This window comes from Condylostylus longicornis, unplaced genomic scaffold, assembly GCF_029603195.1.
Source record: "Condylostylus longicornis isolate FDR11 unplaced genomic scaffold, ASM2960319v2 ptg000048l, whole genome shotgun sequence".
In the NCBI taxonomy this organism is placed as follows: Eukaryota; Metazoa; Arthropoda; class Insecta; order Diptera; family Dolichopodidae; genus Condylostylus; species Condylostylus longicornis.
The window spans coordinates 14368276-14382476 of record NW_026578017.1 but is presented as its reverse complement, the minus strand read 5'-3'; the positions used below and the strand labels follow the sequence as shown (position 1 = coordinate 14382476).

The 14201-nt window shown below is 23.2% G+C and overlaps 1 protein-coding gene across 2 annotated transcripts in view; it reads right to left on the bottom strand.

The window, feature by feature from the left end:
• Positions 1-14201, bottom strand: part of LOC129610924 (uncharacterized) — a 121452-nt gene that overhangs the window by 80460 nt on the left and 26791 nt on the right. The window contains exon 1 of one of the 2 annotated variants that reach the window (XM_055523747.1): positions 7831-7956. The exons of the other annotated variant lie outside the window; for it this stretch is intronic. The gene's annotated coding sequence lies outside the window, so the exon portion shown is untranslated. Of the gene's footprint in view, positions 1-7830; positions 7957-14201 lie in introns of those variants that run through there. 2 annotated transcript variants of the gene reach the window in all.

Sequence of the window (14201 nt, the reverse complement as noted above, 5' to 3'; positions counted from 1 at the left end):
TAAACCACGTTCATGAAGAGTTGCTATGCAGGATTTTACAAATGATTAAACATTTCAAAAAACAAAAACTGTATAAACTTTAAATTGTAATTTCCCAAAGTTGAGTCTAATTCTATATTTTCCTGCTAATTTACGAACAATAAATATAAATAACAATTTACTTATACTAGAAAATATAATTTTATCAGTAATAGTTAATATTGATAACCTTATGAAAGTTCACGACTACTTAAAAAAAAAATTTAATTGAAGATCATTTATAAATCAAAACTAAAATTTTAATTACTGTAGTCAAAAATGATAGATTTATTTTACCGAAGTGAGAACAAAAAAATTTTTGGTCTCCCTGTGATCTGCTTTTTTTTTTTTGGGAAATGAAATAACGCGAGAAAATTTTCTTAGAAAAATTCTGCAATATGTAAGCAATTAAGTATTTTAAATAAAACTGTTAAATGTTATCTTAAAATGAATAACAAGAGCTCATTGTTGATAAGTACTTATACATATAAGACATATATTATACATATATTTTTTTTATAGGTGAAGTGTTTAACAAGATAATAATGATAGTCTATTTATTGTAATAAGAGAATTTGTTCTTGTATATAAGTAAAATCAAATATCTTATAATGATATAGACAAAAGTGTAAAATTTTTCTGTAAATAAAAAAATTTCCTGTAAAATGAAAATTTCAAATTAAAGACTTTTTTATCCATTTAACCAATAAACACAAAATGACCTTTCCCTATATATTTCTTTTTTATGCCATGGTCAAGTATACGAATTTCTTAGTCATAACGTATAAGTAATAGTATAAGTAAATAACCTTGAACAAAACAGCCTTCCAACCTTGATTTTGATAAAAGATGGTATAATGTATAAATTTGTTTTAAATAAATACTGTCGTATATTGCTAATTATTTATTAACTAAGTATCATCTTGCACTCATATCAATATTAATATAAATATGTACATACATAGATATAAATTAATATGTATACGTATACCTACATAACATGCATTATTAATTTACAGTTATAAGTATCAAAATAGTTGTAATTATAGTATAAAAATCTAATAAATTGCTGCATATAATTTAAGTAAACAAACTTAATAACGTGAAGGAATACAATACAGCACAACCGCTATTATGCAAAACCGAAAAGTAAATTCAAATTTTTATCTTCCAAGGTAATCGTTTTTTAATTTGTATATTACTTTAAAATATTTATTCAAATCCATATGATAATATTGTAAAACTTTTCTGGAATCGAACCTGTTAAAGAAAAAATCAATCTTCAAAATCTCCAACTAAAATATTTCTTTTAATTTATCTCTGTTTCGAATTTATTCAATGTATATACATACATACATATTTCAAAGATAGGAAGGTGTTATTTTCATCCAAATCAATTTTTGATCAATTCAACACTTTTTCGAAATGTGAAATACTTCCTCACTTAACCTTCTTTGTTTTCTTACTTGATTTTCATAAAAATCCGTAAAAATTTATATAAACGAAAAATTCTTATCAATTGATCAGTTCATTACACTACTCTTTACTAGAATATATCTGCAAATATTTACACTTTATATTCATTCATTAGGAAATTTAGTTTCTATTTACTATATAAAAATCAATTAATTAATAACAATCCATTATCAGGTATATACGAGTAATAATAAGGTCATCAAATTGAATATAAAGGTAATTAAATTTTGTATATTAACAAAAAATATTGAACTTACGTCATTATGCAATATTTAGTAAATAAAGTGTGTGCGTGTGTTCAATTTAATCGAAAGTTCACTGTATGCACTTGTATACATTTATAATATAAATATTTACAATATGATGGTTCTTTTTGAAATTAAAAGCTTTTAACTTAATTGTCGTATATGTACTGAAGGTTAAATGATATCTGAACAGGAATTATAAATGTACAAATAAAATAAGAAAAATCAGAGCTTTTTATAATTTTATAATAACAAGAAAAAGAAGAAAATTTAGAAATTTAATAACATCGTATACTTAGTATGAATGCATGTTATACTGAATAACAAAATTACTGATTAGAATAATCATCTTATAGTTAGTTAAACGTACTTATACAGAGAGTAGGTATAGAATATTTGCACAATATTACAAAAAAATGAAATAATCAGTTGTTTAAGGGTATGAGATCATGAATATTTATGGTAAATTACGGTAGAATTTGTATATGAAAGGGAAAGTCTTATCATATTTCAAAAGCTTAAATATATGTAAATACTTTCTTAGTTCTTAAATAGTTTTAATGGTATTCACAATTTTTAAACTTTAATTATTCCACATCCTTTTAACTGATTAAGTTTTTAGTATGTTTGCAAAGTAGATAATTATGTTATTCATTAAGATATTTATAAAATTTAATATTCTACAAGTATATATACAAATGCTTATATGGTTTCCTCTTATATTGCAAAGTTATATAACTAAACACTTTAATCACTCATTCAAATTATTTATTTAATAAGTTTCTATTAGTATTGCAACTATTTGTGTAAAAAAAATATTTGGAAAAAATTTTATTTTATGATTTTCCCAAAGCAGAATATAGCCGGTAGAAACACTGCACAATTTAATTATTTACTTAAAAAGGGGAGGCTTTAAATTGCAATATCATATAAAAATTTGTACTTTTAATTACCGACTTTGTTACTAGAACTTAACTCATGCAAAAATGTATATGGTTATTATCATTCCATATATTTACAGTGACGTTTAATACCTTTCATCGGTTATAATTTTTAATAAAATTATTATAATTTTCATTTCATGATGTTGAAGAACTTACCTGAAAGAAAAAAGAAAATAAATGTTGGGTTAGCATTACATATAAACATTTAAAATGAAAAGTAATATTTTTTATAGGTAAGAACAATCATAAATCTTAATTTAAAAGAACATTTAAATTCGGCTTCTTTTACCTTTGATTTGCATTTAATGTAAAATCGCTATAAAATAATGCAATGGCTTATGGGTTATCAAGAAGATTTCCCATTTTTAGTGTTGCAAATATATGTATATGCAACTACATATATGTATATATAATAATAGTGACCTTAGATGTACATACATTATAATATTTAAATTTCACTAAATCATTTATTATGATTTTAAATTTAATAATTCATAATTTAGTAACTAAAAATTCTAATTCAAAATATTAAATATTTGAAATGAAAACAAAACTTTATTTTTTCTTCTGATAATTTTTTTATCTAATCAGTAAATGATAAATTATAAATATTTTATCTTAAATAAGTGTTATATTTTAAATTATTAATAAGTAAATTAAAAAGAAAGAACTTGAAAATTTCAATGAAAAATTAAGCCTGTCTCAAGAAATTTATAATCGCATATTATGAGCTTACAAAATTGCATTAACTTTTAAAATTATAGCAAATAGAAACAGATTTTTAATTTAGAGAAGTTGACCATTCTCTATCTACTTAGAAAATGGTCAACTTAGAGTGAATTTTGTTTCCGCTTTAAATTGAATAAAGAATTATTGACCTATTCAAGTCACTCACAACTGATCTCTAATGGATTTAAAAATTTTAAAATAAGTAGTATTTTAACAGTACCTTTGACTATGGAGATAAATTTCTAAAGTATACTGGTATATACAAGCAATAATAAAATTAATTTTCATCAATTTTGTCCTGAATAGTTTCCGTCCTTTTTAGTTGTTACATCAATAATTTGATATAAATTATTCCTGATATTTACTTTAAATTTGATTTTCTAAACTATTTTAAAATTCTAGAAGAATTTCAAAAATATAAATTCAGTTTATATTCTTACTCTTTATTCGTAAACAGGTAATCATATTTAATAGAATATCATTTTGAAAACTTGATTATCCAGATTATATGCAATCAAAGTCTAATTGCAAAAAATTCAATTTAACATACTTAAGTATAATACGTAATTATACTCCCACTTTGCAATATTCATCTTTAATTACATAATCATAATAATAATATATTTTTACATTTAATTGATGACTTGTACCATAATTGTCCAGAAATTACATCACAATCATCGCGTCAACTCCCTTTTCGCTTCTCTATATTTATAATTACCATATTTCTGTTTATGTAAATCAATAACTACTTGTACTAATATTAAAAATTTCACTGATTTATCTTAAATTAAACCGTAAACAAAAAAAAAAAATTTTTTTTCTATTCTTATTTAAATTTTTTAACAGCTTTTTAATTACATGCGATGAATTTTATGTTTTATTCATAAGTTAATATTGCAAAATGAATGAAATCGGTGAAATATCGTATTCTTTTATATAATTAAGTATGTATATACATACTATTTTTAAATTGCATAGATAAAGTTATTTAAATATGTAAATATTGCTGTTTTTTCTTAAAACTTACAATAATGCACTATTGTTTGAGAAGAATTTATTAAAATGATGTAAATATTTTTGAATTTTTCTCAATATTGTTTTTTTTTAATTTTTCTTCAGAGAAAACAATTTTTTTTTATTTAATGTTGTGCAATTTGTGATGTAAATATAAACTATACTGAAATGATGAATTCATAATAACCTTGAATTTAATTGAACACCCCATTTTTTTTTTACTTCTTCGTTTTATTTTTGATTACCATATTGCTATTTTGTTTGTTTCAATTTAAACACTTAATTTGTCACATTTCTTTAAATTTTTTTCCGTAGCATTTTACTTAAAAAATGTACTTAAAAAATTTGCATATATAAAAGAAATATAGAGAAAAAAAAAACTAATTTATTATTTATGACATTATGTAATTCAGTAGAATATTGTAATTTATTACCTACAAATGTATTTAATTACTTTAAACAAAATTTTAAAGAAAAAATTCTCATAAATAAATAAAAATTAAAATATTGAGATCATAATTTTAAATTAATTGTTATTGAATTTAGTAATGAATCTTACTCTCTTGTGTAATAATTATGACTTCATAATCATATTCTATGCTTGCATATTTGAATGTCTCACGCACTTAGAAACTAAAATAAAATTTTATCCACGGAGCATTTAGCTTCAATTTTTCATTCTACTTGTTATCATTCCAATTCTTATTTATTTCTTTAAGGATAACATATAAATTGTTAATATCGACTTGAGGTAGCCATCTCTTCCAATTTTAAGAAATTTGGAGATATTTTAGAAAAAGGTGCGAAAATACATCACTACTTTATTCATTTCAAATATGTACACTTAGTACAAAAAGTCTGCGTACACTGACCATTCCTACATATTTTGCATTGAAAAAAGATCAACTATATTGTTTAGAAATTTAAATTTTTTTTAATAATTTTTGTAGAATTAAACATTTCAAAATATAACATTTCATTTAACAAACAAAAACCAATAAAAAAAATAAACCAAAACAAAATTCTATATGGAAAACGAACAGAAAAAGTCTGCGTACAGTACCTGATTCTCAGAAGAGAGCTCCCAGAAATATACTCTTAGTTGAGTTTTTTGGGACTAAATGTTACATTACATTGATTTAAAGTCAGAAATACTGCATTAAACTAATTTTTGAAATTGGCATTTGAAAATTTTTTAAAAATTTTTAACGTGAGGTTAAAGGTAAAATAAATCTCCGTAAGATAACGAAAATTATATTTTTAAGGAAAGAAGGTAAAAATTTTACAGAAATAGGCAAAATTTTACAGAAAAGCCACTCTTCTGTACAAAAAGTAATAAATAATTTTAAAGAAACAAGTTCTCTAAGCCCCGTTCTGGTCGCCCATCTAAATTGACGTCTAAGGAAAAATGCAATATGGTCAAAAGTTTATTTTCAAAAATATTGCAGAATAATTACTCTATGAATTTTTCTTTTCTTCACAAGCTATCGATATTGTACGCTCATCATCGTAAGCTATTTCTTAATTGATTTGTACTCGTAAAATTAAAACTATTTAATTATCATATTGACAACAATAATAAGACCAAAATAACTAACAATGTGTGCATTTATATACACTAAAATTTAAATAATTGTCGAATCTACCCTTTAATATTTTTTGAGTGTTACAAGCAAAAAAATCATATTGTATGGTTAAAGTTAAAGCAACATTTATTTTCCGAAACAGTTTAAACATATTTTCCAAAAAATTTTAACAAATGTAAATGAACGTATGTAAATAATATGTTACTCACTTTTTGCGCAAAATAACATCAGAATAAATCAAAATTTGAGATTTTTTTTTATTTGTGCATGAAAATTTCAAAATTTTATCAATTTCATTACAACGTCATTTGCGACGAATATTTAAATACATATGTACATCCCCCTATTGTATAAATGAAATATTTTATATTTACATTCATACATGAATTCACATGATGGATGCTATAATTTATGACATTTTGATGTTTGCTTCCAACAGTCCCAACAGCGATACAAAATATTATAAAATTATATTCAAAGCATATAAAACTACTTAATTTTATTTATATTTATGATCTACATCTACACACATACTTATACATTCATGAATTTTTTAAACCCTACTTTATCTAATAATAGAAAAGATAATTTTTAAGCTTTTTTTTCTAGTAACTTATATTTTTAGCATTATGGCGCCGTCAAATATAAAAAAAAAAATGTAAACAAATTTTATTTTTATCGATTTCACTTTTATTATAACATTTATGCCGGCCGACTTTTATCATTACAATGCTGTTCTTTAGGATGTGTGTGTGTACTGTTTTATAAGTATAAAAAGTACTCATTTAACTTGCAGATTATGATAACAAAATTTAAAATTATTTATGTAATTCTAATTTATTTTCTAAATAATTAAAAGAGTTTAAAAAACAAAATTAATATTTTCGGAAAAATCTTAATTATTTTTTTCAAATTTAATCTTATCATTATAATTTGATAAAATTACAAACAAAATGATTAACTCGTACTAGCCTTGTGTTAAAAATATGCTTTTATTAATTACATATAGTATAACAAGCAAGTATAGTAAACAAATAAAAGTGACTCCGCATAAACGCATATTTTGTCAAGTTACATTAGAACTCATTTTAAATTTTAAGAAAAAATTTTGTACAGAAATTGACTTATATTGAACAAGCTTAATTAAAATATCACGTTACGGGAAAATTTTAATTAACAAAAATTGTTTCATATTAAGGCATAACAGAGTTTATTAACCTAATAAATACAACACGCGTATATACGTATTACTTAATATACTAAGTGTTATTGTCCATAATAAAATAATTTAATAAAATTTTTATAATAGAATCAGAATGGTACTCGTAAAACAAAATTTTGTATAAGTAAATACAAACAGAATTTTTTAATAAGTTCAAAATTTTCTTGAAGATTTTTATAATTTGTATTGGCTAAGTTTGTTGAGAAGAGTGGATTGAACTTTTTCAGTTAATAAGAAATTCTGGACATAACTCTCGGTTAAGAATAAGTCAGAACATGCATCAAAAACTCCATATATACAAACAGCGCTTCAAGGCACAAAATTGCAATACTGTTTTTTGCTTGCAAGCGAAGAATGAGAAAAAAATTATGAGAGAATTTAAAAGATTACCCTAATATGACAATGGTTTTCCCAGTCAATTGGGGAGCGTATTAAGTACTTTTTCGGCTTACATAAATTTTGTGCAAATTAATGAAAAAATTAGATTTTCTGGACACAAAATATTAATTAAACATTTAAAATTCTAATAATAATAAAAAAATGTTTTTGTTTTTCACCCTCAAAATCATAAAAGAAGCATTTTTAAAACTTACCTACTCAAATATGTAAAAGTAAATTCATTAAATATTTTTATTGTACTCCCGCTGTTTTACATCGATTTAGTAACAGACTAACATAACTTAAACAAACAAACTTTTTTATCTTCTAGGTTAATTATCATAACTTTTGTATAATTTTTGAGTTTTATAACAAATAAGATAAAATATTGAGAAATTTTTCAATATTACAATAAAAAATTTTCAAATTAAATAACACTTGTGACACATTAAATATTTTTTTTTATTATTAACCCTGAAAATACATACACGTATACGTATTGTAATACTCGCATATTAGTTTGACTTATTATGATCATAATCAAGACGCAATTTCTTAAGCTCATTCAAATAAATTATAATTTTTCATCTGGAACAACACAAAAATTAAAATTAAAATTTTATTCTATTTTTGACATATTTTATTAACCACTATCTTAGTTATGTAATATTGCTTATACAATTCTTGAAAAATTTAATTAGTATTATAATTATTCGAAATTAGTAAGTTTGTAATTTTTATTCATTAACTATGATCATTGTGGTTTCATTCAATTTAAATTTTAAGCATCAAAAACTACACTAGAATTCCGTGATTCTTACAACAATTTTAATTATTTTATATTTTATTATTCTATAATTTTCCTTTTTATACACGTGAATTATGTTTAACCACAATTAATGAACAAAAAAAAAAAAAACAGGAAAGAATAGAAAAAATTCGTATAGACTGTTCAAATTCCGTTCAGACACTAACAAGAAAAGGTTCAGCACAACAATAATTAATTAATTATTAAATTTCGTTTTTTCCAGTAGACTTCGTCATTTTTATTTAAGTAAAGACAATGGGTTTTTCAATATGATTACAGAATATCAATTTGAATTCAATAATTTTATTTTTAAAATAGAAGAGAAATCTTCAAGTATTTTAAAATATGTATATAGTCTCTGTTTTGTTTCGTTTTTAAAGTTTTGCACATTACTTGTTTTCATTCAATCTTCAAGAAAACTATTTTTATACCCATATACGAACGTACGTTCGAAGGGTATACTAAATTTGCCTTACCGTTTGTAACGCTAACAAATAATGGTCTGAGATATAGACTCAAGTGTATGTTTTTGATCAGCGTCGAATTCTGAGTCGATTTAGCTTTGTCTGTCTGTCTGTCTGTCCGAGATGTAATTGAGATAAGTTCACCAAATTTCCACGATTTATTTATTATAGCAAATGCCAGAACCCTATTTTAATTGGACATGATCGGGGTACTGGTTCGAGTAGCTACCATACAGCTTCAAAAACACATCATAGAAAATATTGAAAGCACCATGGCCATATCATAGGAAATATTGAAAACACAGTATTGAAATTTTTCATAAATTAAAATGGTAATATGGCAAATAAAGGTTATAGTCTGTCCCATAGTCAGCTATGGTCAACATATTTATTGGCACCTAGGATAACAAATTCGTACGGCTATCACAGAGTTGACACGGTCAACTCTATTTTTTCTCGTTTTAATTTTAAAATGTTAAGTGTTATACTAAATAAAAATTAAAATTACTGTAATAAACAAGATCGGCTAAATTTGAAAGTGCAGAAGCTCTGATTGTTTACAAAATTTCTCTTTACTAACATAAAACATACGCATTTATTTTATTGTGCTGTTTGCCATTGTATGGGACATTAATGGGTTGTTTTAAAATTACACTCTTTAATTTTGCAATTTATTATAAAATTTTTATATAAATTCAGTTTCTAACAGTACTTTTTTGCTCGAAAATATTACGGATATTAAAAATAATTAAGGTGATTAAAGAATTCAAAAGTTCATAGTTTGGAATTTCACATTTTATCACCATTTTTTAAAATTAATTTTTAAAATAAATACTGGCAGACCCTTTTCATAAACAATTATTTACAGCTGATAAATATTTGAAATAGTTTCGTCAAAAATATACACACATGAGTACATACATATTATACGTACATATATTGTAAAGTTATACACACAGTTACGCATATAGTTTTTAAAAATGGATTAATTTTTCAAGGTCATTCGGTCTTATTTTTGTAGTATTTTGTAAATATATTTTCGTATTTATGTATAAATATCCTAGATAAATTTGTGTTATAATACAATATTTGACCCATATCATATTGAATTATTAATTTGATTTGGGATTAACAATTTATTTATAATTAATTTATGACTCATAATATTATAAACCAAAAAAATTTAGTCAAATGTTTCATTTGGGAATAACAAAAGACGCAAAATTTTTCTTTCAAGAAAAAAAATATCCTTAATTCAAATATTTAATGATCAAATATTAAGACGGAGAATGAAGCAACAACAATATAAATTAACAATAATTACTGTTATGTTACAAATCAATATTTATACGAGTATTTTAGTTAAGCTTTTCTCTTTTGAAATTTTTTTTTGCTCCAATTCTATTGTTAAATCAACTACTCAACCACATTATATAAATGGAAAAATACACTAAAAGAAAAGAAAAATGAAAATTTAACAAAAAAAATAACCTTGAACTAGTAAAAGAAGTTTAGTATAAGTATGTATGTATGTATGTATGTATATACAAAAAAGAAGAACAAATAATCGTTAGCAAAGCCAAAGAAGAACTGAAATTTAATAACGTTAATGCTACACAAATACTACAATGTAATTGTGGGGAAGAAAAACTAAAATAGCACGTAAGAAAGAAAATATAAAAACAAAAGAAATGAAGTCAAGTGAAATACATACACCTAAGCAATTTTTTATTTTCTAATTCTAACTACTGCTTTCCCATCCACTCACTTTCCCATCTTACATTAAATGTGCAGTAAAGTGAATACCTACCAATAAAAAGATAAAAATAATAAAAAATAAAACCAAAAATTTTTATTCCGTATAAGCTCTTAAATGTTAAATTAAATTAAGGTTTTATAATACTAACAAAAATAATAATAATAATAAGAAAAAATTAAATTAAATTGGGGTAATCCTAATTTTGTGTTAATAAAAGCAAAAACGAAAGGGCCAAATGTATACAACCGTGGCCAAAAAATTTCTAAGTGACGTCCTTGAGCCTTAATTCATGCTTAAATTTAATCTTATTACCTAGTCGTATAGCTACCAGTTTTGTATTTTAAATAATATCGTATCGCTTGCAAATGTCGTTTAAGGTTTTGTCTATTTTAAATAATTGTCCTTACGTCTTACATATCATTTTTTTAAAAAATCTTTACAAATATTTAATAAAAAATTTTTTAATTTCTTACGGAACATGCCTTTAAAATTATAAATTACTGCAATGCTAAATTATTGAGTATTGTATATTACCATTACTGTAATTTTGCAATCAGGAATAATAAGTACATACCTGGACATCGAAAACAGACAGAAATAAAAAAATTACTGCAACTTGCATATTATAGAAAGTAGATATAGATATATATTTATAGATTTGCTGCTTTAAATAAGAAAGGATACTTAGCTAAAATCAAACCGACAAATGCAACATTATAAAAACAAGGATTGCACGAGCTATACACAAACATAGTGGTACTTATGTCTTTTGCTAAGCTTTTCAGTTAGAGGCTGTAAATATGTTACTTAATGGGAAATATTCATTTATATTTGTGTATACCTATGTATGTACATATATTCTTTTTCTATATTGGCATCTATTTATTTGATGTTTCCCCTTGGAATTTAAATAATTATTTTAATGTTTACAGATAAAGTTTGGGTTAAAAATTATTATGCAATTTTCTGTGCTTTTTTTTATAATTTTTTTTTTGGAACCTCTTTTTACGCTTCTCAATTTATTTGGAAATTTTTATTTTTCTTTCCATTTTAATATACTTACCAAGATGTTAGTACAACAACTGTTATAACCAATGAAAATGTTAAACATTCTAACACAAAAACAAATAAAATACTAGAAATTTTGCCAGTCAGAAAAAATATATATATGAATGTATTTCCTGACTAGAAATAGTTAAAGGAAGTCGTAAGAACTAAAAATTAAAATTATTTTTATATCATAAAATATATTTTATATGCACGCATTTCTACATAAAAAAATTTATTCACCTTATATGCCAAGAGAATAACAAAACAACACAAGCTATTTCATTACAATAGAATACCTGTACTAATAGAATGCGCGTTTAGAATACATGTACTAATAGAAACCCGATATTCTTCTTGAATACCATTTGTTTTGTAGTTTTCTTTAATCGGAGAAGATGTTTTAGAAATAATTGTCAGTTAGATGTTGCGAAAATTTTTTGTAAAATAAAATATAGCTAACTTATTAAGGGTTTTTAAATATCCAAAACTTGAAAATTCTTGTATTTGTATTATCTCGATTTCGAATTTATTTTATACACGTAATTATGCTGCTAAAGGTTTATTACTATTGTGATTCAAAATTCCAATTAGCACAATAAAATTAACTTTTGCAACTCTTAGTACAAAACTATTATCAAAAAAATAGAATATAAGTATAATGCTATATTATGTGGCCTCATTTGCATCAACAAACATTGAAAATCAAATTTACAATTTAAAATTATTGAATTTGAATCTTTACCTAAATATTATCAACGTTTTGAAGACCATTTTGACATTCAATGGCACCATGTGCATTTATGTATATAAATTTAATTAAACTTTGCAAGTTCAGCAAAGTGTGAAAAATTAATAAAAAAAAGAAAAATAAAATAAAATATGCGTATAGAAATATGAGTGCATTTAAAAAAGAACACTTGACATGCGTTTTAAAAATAAAATCAATTTTATAACAGTTTTTGTTAAAAAACAATTTTTAACACACGTTATAATTTTTTCTGGCACAGCTATACAAAATTTTCTTTTATAAATAATGTCGAGAGTCATTTTCTTGTTGTCATACAACATTTGCATATATATATGTATGTATGTATGGAATATTTTGTATGGAATACGTTTTGAAATTCAACTGAATTCAGATACATATGTATGTGTTTGTGTAATAAATAAAGCTAAATACAAAAAAAAAAAAACAATATTAAAAAGTTGTTTTTTTCTTCTTTTTTTTATTTTTTCTTCTTTTGGCTTGCGTTTCAGTCTTATTCAAAAAAATTAAAAAGAAACAGCTAGAATATAAGTTCTACTTATACTAAAAAAACTAAAAAGGAAAATCAATAAAAATGTCCTGAATTATCTATGTATATACATATATATATATATATATATATATATATATATATGTAAATGTATATTATATAAAACATATATGTATTTATGTATATTTATACATAATAAACTGTAGAATAAACATACAAATACGGTAAAATGGTAGACATGATTGAATAATGTGAAATAAATAAATAATAATAATAATAACAAATAATAAAAATTATAATAAAAAAAATATAAAAGAAAAGGATGGCAACAAATCAATATTGAAAATTTACCATACCATACCTGTCGTAAATTTTTTGTCTGTGGTGAAAATTATATAATAAAAACACTATACAAATATTGTAATACATAGTATCTATCGTATATTATACGTCAGGGATTTAAAACATTTAATAAAACTTCATTAAAATCAATGTAAAGAATTAATCCAAAATTGGAAGTCTATCATAATGCATAAGCTATAAAGTTATAAGTATATGAGTGCAAATAGAATGCAAATGAAAATAATTTGAAGAAAATTATGAGGGTACGTACATAAAACAAAAATTTGAAATTTTACAAAAATTGGAGTCGGAATCGAGGTCGAAGTCAAATTCAAATAAAAAAAAAGAAAACCAAAACGGAAAATGTTTGGATAGATTCTATAATTTCAACATAAATAATTAGCACACTTAATTAGGTAAACGAGAACCAATTTAGTCTAAAAAGATTTAGAGTAACTTATAATCTTGTTGTCTTTAAATTTTTTTTGATTTTGACTTGATTTGTTTTCTCAATTTTATTTAAGAGCTTTACAATTAAAAAGTAACATTTTATATTTTAACATCTTAAACATTTTGCATTTAATGTCTTACAATTTACGTCTTTCTTTTTCCTTTAATGCCTTCTATAGTGCATTTCAAGCTATAGAACACACTCTCGTATTCTTTTATCTTCACTAGGTTTCATTTTCAACCAAAAATTATTAAAGCTGTAGATAGCATTATCTATTGATTCAGTATAGTTACTAAAACTTATTATGTACATGTCTAATTATTTTATATTTTACATCTTATATTTACATATCTATTTTTTCCTGTTTTTTTAATTAAACGACCCGCATTAAATTTTATTATCGCAAAGCCCTGAGAAACCACTTATTTACTTGTAATAAAATTTGCAACAATGTAA